This window comes from Alexandromys fortis, unplaced genomic scaffold (genome assembly GCF_014885135.2).
Source record: "Alexandromys fortis isolate MF-2015 unplaced genomic scaffold, M_Fortis_MF-2015_v1.1 scaffold_45, whole genome shotgun sequence".
In the NCBI taxonomy this organism is placed as follows: Eukaryota; Metazoa; Chordata; class Mammalia; order Rodentia; family Cricetidae; genus Alexandromys; species Alexandromys fortis.
Genome location: NW_026067926.1, coordinates 5,877,608 through 5,885,317, shown reverse-complemented (window position 1 = coordinate 5,885,317; position 7,710 = coordinate 5,877,608). Strand labels below are relative to the sequence as shown.

Sequence of the window (7,710 nt, the reverse complement as noted above, 5' to 3'; positions counted from 1 at the left end):
GGGGGAGGGAAATGGGAGGCTGGGAGGAGGCGGAAATTTTTTTTTCAATAAAAAATAAAAAAAAGAATATACTTTCTTCTCGCCACCTCATAGAACCTTCTCAAAAATTGACCACATACTTGGTAACAAAACAAACCTCAATAAATACAAAAAAATTGGAATAATCCAATGTACCTTATCTGATCACCATGGTTTAAAACTGTGGGTTTTCTGGAACACATGGAAATAAAACAATTCTCACCTGCGTCATCAATGGGTCAAGGAAGAAATAAAGGGAGAAATTAAAGACTTCCTACAATTCACTAAATGCCTACATAAAGAAGCTAGAAAGATCCTACACTAGTAAATTAACAGGAACATTTGAAAACTTTAGAACAAAAAGAAGCAAACTCACCTAAAAGAACTAGATGGCAGGAAATAAAGTGAGAACTGAAATCAACAAAATAGAAACAAAGAAAACAATACGAAGAATCAGTGAGACAAAGAGTTGGTTCTTCCAGAAAAATCAACAAAACAGACAAACCTTTATACAAACTAATCAAAAGGCAGAGAAAGAAATTTAACAAAATCAGAAATGAAAAGGAGGACGTAACAGACACGGAGGAAATACAGAGAATCATCAGGTCATATTTCAAAAACCTGTACTCCACAATATTGGAAAACAAAGGAAATGGACAACTTACTGGATAAATATGTTACCAAATTTAAATCAAGACCAGATAAGCAAACAAAACAGACCTATAACTGCTGAAGAAATAGAAACAGTCATCAAAAGTCTCCCAACCAAAAAGAGCCCAGGACCAGATGGTTTCAGCTCAGAATTCTACAAGATTTTCAAAGAACTAATACCAATACTCCTCAAATATTTCTACAATAGAAATAGAAGGAAAATTGCCAAACTCTTGATGAGGATACAATTACCCCGATACCCAAACCACAGAAAGACATTACTAAGAAGAATTAAAAACCAATCTCACTCATGAATATTGATGCAAAAATTCTAAATGAAATACTGACAAATCAAATCCAAGAACACATCAGAACCATTATCCACCATGATCAGGTCAGCTTTGTCCCAGAGATGCAAGGATGGTTCAACACATGAAAATCTGTCTAAGTAATCCACCATATAAACACAGTGAAAAATACAAACAAACCTTATGATTATCTCATTAGTTTGGCTCCCAACTGGTGCTCTGTGGCACCCAGAGTACACGGCCTAAGGGATTCTGACAAGGAGCTGAGGGATGTCTGTCAGTGCATGGCGCATGTCAGGTGACAGCAAGCTTTCAGAGGCCCCGAGCATCCTCCATACTGACCTTCCAAGGAGAAGCAGTTACAATGAGAGGCAAGCCAGTGAGCCTGTTCTTGCTCTCGCTGCCATTGCATTGAGGGAACTTGTCTCCAGCACGCTGACTGAAGCATGAGTAAAGAGCACGGATCCTATTGGGGGGGGGGCGCCCATGTCCCAACATAAACCACTTTTCCTTCTCTGGACCAGCGTGGAGGCGCGGGAATAATTGAGACACAGTTCACACAGCGATATCGGAAGGGAGTCTCAGGCTTCATTCAAATCCTGAAGATCACCCATGTTTATTATCCAAACACCTTTTATCCCCAGGTAAACTGGGGTGGAAGTGCATTAACATTCTGTTTCGGGGTAGCAGGACTACAGGCAGGTCTGCAGCTCAGTCACTAGCATGGAACTCACAACTCTCCTCAGGCGATCTACAAATCTACAGAAGAAAAGGAACGGCACATCCTGAGCTTTTATTAGGGTAGTGACAGCCTGTCTGGCAAGAATACCAACCACCAACATGGCTGTCACACCATGTAGAAATATGGGCCTACAGGATCCCCAGATTTCTCCCATTTAAAAATAACCAGTGATCTGAAAGGACAGGACCTCCGCCCACATGGCCTTTGCCAAGTCCCATCTCCAGAGGAATTCTAGATCTAGACATTGAAAGGAAGGACCTGTGTCACAGAGCACAGTGGCAGAGAGGCCAGCACCCATTTACCTCCAGATTAGAGATGGTGGTGACGAAGCAGATGATGATGTCTGACCTAGCGATGATGGCCTCCTGTCCTGCACACAGAGACCATGGTCTGCCAGGGGTCCACGTGCATCAGGAGGCTGAAGGAGAAGTGAGAGGGTGGAAAACCATGGGATGAGAAGGACGGTGATTCCCAAGAACCCTGAACATAAGCCAGCCCACCACATCTCCCTGAGGCCCTGACAATGAACAGATAGATCCTGAAGGAAGATGAGGACACAGACAAAGGGAAGAATTATCCACACAGTGAGTCACAAGGGACACAGTGCTCAGAGAGGACAGCAGAGACCGCACAGATGGTGCGGGAATATAGGCTGTCCCCGTGTTCCTGGATTAGCAAGGCTTACCCTAGGACCAGGCAGTGGCTGTTCAGAGAAGACGAGGTAACTGAAGATGGAAGCAGAGAACACTGTGTCCTCCAAGCTAAAAGATATTCATGAGGTCTTCGCTGGTGAGAGACACAGCTGATGCAGATCCAGGTGTCCTGTCTGGTGCAGGCTCTTGGCATCAGGGAAGTCTAGCTGATCAATGCTCTGTTTCAGTGGCTGTTTGCCTGCACACATCTATGGAGAAGAGAGCTGGGACCCACAAGTTCAACAGCAGGGATCACTTTACTGAAGAGGAAGGCAGCTCTGAAAACTGAGCATAATGTGGGAATGTTCAGGGGGGAAGAGTTCATAACCCCACACACATACCCCAATGTTCAAAGAATTAAGAGGAACAAACAAGTCCAACCAGAGGGATCTGAAAGGTCCCCATTCAGGGACTCAAAGATCCCTTACTGAGTTTCTCCTCCTGCCTCTCTCAGTGGAGCCACTCTGGTGTTGAACACAGGCTGGGTTTGTGTATTTGGGGACCCAAGGAAGCAACACAGTCTTGACAGGCTAGCCCTGATTGCCCTGCTCAGTCTCCAGCAGCACCCGGTGTTCTGAGTGGAAGATGCTGTCTCCATGTCAGGGTCAGGTCTAGGCAGCAGGGGCATTTCTTCTGTTAACATGCTGTGGCAGACACATGGGGCAGATGCAGCCTTGGTCAGTGGGGCATGGCTCAAAGTGGGGCTCTTCTTCTGTGGACAACATAGAGGCATGGGGGCCCCCTGGTCATCTTCGGCCCTGATAATGTCAGGACATTAGGTATATTCTCTTCTGAAGACTGGGTGTGGAAAAGCCCAGTTGTGGGCGGGCTCACTGGCTCTTCTTCTCAGGTGATGACCAGATGTTAAAGCAGGTAGCAGAGATGGTAGAGGTGCAGCGCCAGGGTTGCCCACCTTGACTGAGGTGGTGGGGTCAAGCTCCTGTTGTTCCTGTTCTAATAGGTATGGCCTCATGATCTCATTATATTCTCTTTTATATAAGGAGTATATGATCTTTTTAGAGCAAATCCATAGGAAAAGAGCTCTTTTACAAATACAGGATCTGGGAAGGGCTCACTAGGGATGTTTCCTTCAGGGTTCTTGACCCATGGATGATGTTGAAGGTCTTCAATGGAGGGCCTCCTCTCTGGGGCAACACTGAGCATTTGAAATAAAGAGATTATCAAGTCTTTTAAATATGTAAGCTGTGATGTTGTAGCGCGCGGTGATGTAGCCGGTGCCATATGTTGCCTCGGCGTGTTTCTCTGCCTTTGGCTTCTGCGCCGATTTTGTGCACGGCAAGCTCGGGACAAAGCAATTATAGTCCAGGCCCTTGCCGCCCTCGAACATGGCATCTCCCCTCAGGTCTGGCTGTCTAGCCTCAAGCATGACCTCTAACTGGATGTGGCCTCTGCACACCAAGTCATTACAGACATTGCACTGGGACAGGCACATCCTATTTTCTCTGTTTTTTAAAACGTGCTGGTAGTCCTTGCACCTCACAGGCCTTGCTGCCATTGCACATGAGAGGATACACAGCATGACGCGCACAGCGCACCCTGACCCTTGATCGTTGGGGACATCATGAGGTCTCTAACTAGATCGGGTTTCTGCTTTAAAATATAAAAGGGGGAGATGTAGCGCGCGGAGATATAGCGCGTGGAGATGTAGCATGCGCCATGGCACTGTCATGTCGTGGGCACGGAGCCTGGGCGCCATTTGCTGTTCCACGTCAAACTTGACAGACAACTTGTGCACGTGCGCGCGAGCTCCCCCCAGCGCGGGGAGTCTTTCGATCTGGCCATCCAATCTGGCCAATCATAATCTGGCACGATCACTCCATTCTGGCCTGAGCCATTGGGTTGATGACACGTCAGGGCTTTGTCTGGCATCGTATATATTCTTCTGCTTCACGGGGACGGGGTCTTTTGCCTCTCTACAACCTCAAGTGTAAGTGCTCCAATAAAGTGTGTTCTGAGAAGAATCCTGTTGCGGTCGTCTCTTCTGCTGGCGGGAGCGGCGTGCTGCATGAAGTAATCCCTTCCTTTGGATATATTCTTCTCAATATCTCTTTCAGGGTGGATATCTCTTTCAGGGTGCTTCCTCAGAAGGGGTGGTGCCCCGTGGTGATAAAACAGCCCACTATACCCAGACTCCAGATATCTGCCTTCCTCCCATCATCCCCTTTCCTCAGAACCAGTTCTGGAGCATTGTAGATCTCAGTCCCACAGCGCCCTTGCTGCACAGTGCCAGCTGCACACCTGGTGGTGAGGCCAGAGTCTCCCAGCTTCACATCGCCCTCTGCATCTAATCGAGCAGCATGTTCTGGGGCTTCCGGTCTCGATGGCAATGCCATGGCCATGGGCGGCACTCTACAGGTGACACTAGCAGTCTGAATATTTTCTGCACCTTTTCCCTCATGCAGCCTGCCCTTCTTCCAGTATTTGCTCCCTCAGATTTCCTCCCGGCGCAAACTCCATCATTATCAAAGTATAATTTTCTGTATTTAAAATCTGGAAGAGGCAAATGAAGTAGGGGTGTTTAATCATTTCTTAGGACTGCCACTTCAGTCATGACTAGAGGAAGGTGTTCGTTTTCATTTCTACCATTTTATTTGCCACCAGCATGCAAACACGGCGAGGGCATGCCAGTGCCACAGTGCCAAGTCCACCCTGGTCGATGGTGTCCAACACATTAAGTTGCCTGTCTAGGCCCTTATTCCGGGGGAAAGCAGGCCTCCTGTCCAGAAACAGTTGTGCCAAAGCCTGAAAAACAATTCGAATGCAGGTATCAATGAAGGAGTCCCACAGGTAACTGAAATTAGCTCCCTGGTCTCTGACTATTTTTGAGGTAAAAGCTTGGAATGTTCCAATCACAGCAGGCTATAGCCTATAGTGAGTGTCTCCATGTTGGGCCACAAGTACCTTTCCCCTTCTTATGAAAATTCAACCAGCATCTCCCAGCTACTACTACTTCAGTGGATCAAAGAGACAAATTTACTGATTTAGAACTTCCAACCAGCACAGTGGCAGTGGCCTTTATAGTTGGGTCTTGAAACCTCTGTCAAGTTGGGAGCATAGGACCTAGCCCCCTGCATCTATCCCAGCACCCAGGCCTGATCTAGACTCCAAAACCCAGCAGGCCAGGTCCTCCCTGGGGATGGGGTCAGGACCACTCTCCAGGGTATTTAAGTGATCTCCCGAATAAGGAACACGTGGTCTCCCTTTCTTCCTCCAGGGGGTCGCATTTCTGTGGCTTCCGATTTCCCCCTCCTCCACCGGAGAGCGTGGAACTTCCATTAAACCTGGATATTTCTTAATTTGGCTTGTTTAGATTTGGCTTGATTGGGAATTTTGCATCGACAGGAAGCTCACGTTAGGAAATATTCCTAACATTTTGGAGGTTCCACCGAGACAGGGCAGGCCCTTTCCATGAGGCAGGCCACATGTTGAAAGGCCCCCAGTCTACAATCTTGATCTCTCTAAGCAACGCTTAAAACCCCACTTCTGGGCTACAGTGGCTGCGTCTTGGTGAGTCCCTTTTCTTATCTATGCTATAAGGTTTTGGGGGACCCATTCGTTTTAAGATTGTCGTTTTAAGATTCCTGTTGAAGTCGTGAACTCACGTCGGGAATTTGAGCCCCAGGTGGCGGTCAATCCCGTGGGATCGGGCTTGGCTGAGGCAGAGATCTGTCTGTCCTGGGACGCTGGGCATTCAATCTCCGTTGCCCCTTTTGGACTTAGAGACATTTTGGCGGACATGCTGAAATGGACTTAGGCCACGTGGTTGGGCATAGACTCTAAAATGGGCGCTTACAGTTCAAAGCCAGGTCCAGGTCCGCTGTTGCTCCTGTAAGCCTCATCCAAAAACATTTTTATATTTTTAAAGATTTATTTATTTATTTTGTATACAACAGTCTGCCTCCATGTATGCCCACACGCCAAAAGAGGGCGCCAGATCTCATTACAGATGGTTGTGAGCCACCATGTGGTTGCTGGGAATTGAACTCACGACCTCTCGGAAGAGCAGCTAGTGTTCTTAACCACTGAGCCATCTCTCCAGCCCACCAAAAACCTTTTTAAATAAGCCTGTCTGATACAAATGAACAGAGCTTACTTATATTCTCTGTGCTCTCGCCTCCCCCCCCTTAGTAGCCTGTGTTTCACAGCACCACACTGCCAGAGGCACTGGCCCCTCCCCCACTCCCTCAAGTCCACACTTCCCAATCCCCTCCCATGGAGCAACATTTGTTCCCCTTTTTCCAATTCAGAGGTTACAGGTGAACTTCCACCGTCCCCCTCCTACCTCACTACTCCTGGACCCCCTGCGCACTGGGCTAGCCCCTCCCATACCCCCTTTTCTCTTCCAAATTTCTCTCAGGTAGAAAAGCGGCTAGGTTCCTTCTGCTTCCTCAGTCAGTACCACATATTAGGAAAGAGTTAAGAAAGGTTGAGGATAGCCCCCAAATTGAGTTGGTAAAAATGGCCTTTCAAGTTTTAATGCCCAAGAAGAATCAGCTGAGTCTTCCTGACAGACAAAGCTACAACAATCTACAGGCACAGGCCTTGGCAGCTGCCCTAAGGTCACAGGAAGGGGGACAAGGGAAGCCAACCACAGGGCTCTATCGAGTGTGGCCTAAATGGGCACATGGCACGATACTGCACTACACCTGCTCCGAGGCTGTGCCCTATCTGCCAACAACCTGGACACTGGAAATCACAGTGCCCCCGTGCAGTCTTGTCCTCAATGCTAAGCCACAGAGGCCCGGCCTCATCACCATCGGCAGGTGAAACTGTGCCAGCCTTGCAGAGGATTGACACTGCCCAGACTTGGTATATCCTGTAACCCTCTCTGAGCCTAGGGTCATGGTACAAGTGGTAGGTAAGTCCATTACTTTTATTCTCACTCGGGCCTTAAGTTTCCCTCACCAATTTCAGCTATGGGGGTAGACGGGACCGGTTCCTCCCCACTTAAAACTTTGCCACTGCCCTACCATCTTGTAGGACATGTTTTTTTCTCATTCTTTCTTAGCGATACCGACTTGCCCAGCACATTTACTGGGTAGAGATATCCTTAGCCATTTCCCCAAAGCTTTGTTCTGCTTCGTGGAGCCCCTTTTAACCCCACCCATCTCCAAGATTCTATTTGACAGGTTCACTCCTCCTGCCAGAAGTGTACCCAGGCCAACCCACAAGGAGCTTTCCACATACACCAGCTTCATGGACACCAACCAGTCAAAAATTCACAGGTTAATTTCACCCATATGCCTACTCATAAAAAACTCTCATCTCTTAACACTTG

The 7,710-nt window shown here is 47.8% G+C and overlaps 1 long non-coding RNA gene across 2 annotated transcripts in view; it reads right to left on the bottom strand.

The window, feature by feature from the left end:
* LOC126502376 (uncharacterized) overlaps positions 1–7,710 on the bottom strand; it is a 54,722-nt gene that overhangs the window by 24,025 nt on the left and 22,987 nt on the right. Inside the window, exons 6-8 of one of the 2 annotated variants that reach the window (XR_007591913.1) lie at positions 2,405–5,174; positions 2,022–2,137; positions 1,599–1,736 (exon numbers count right to left, since the gene is read on the bottom strand). This is a non-coding gene — a long non-coding RNA (uncharacterized lncRNA). Of the gene's footprint in view, positions 1–1,598; positions 1,737–2,021; positions 2,138–2,404; positions 5,175–7,710 lie in introns of those variants that run through there. The other variant, XR_007591912.1, reaches the window with a different exon arrangement.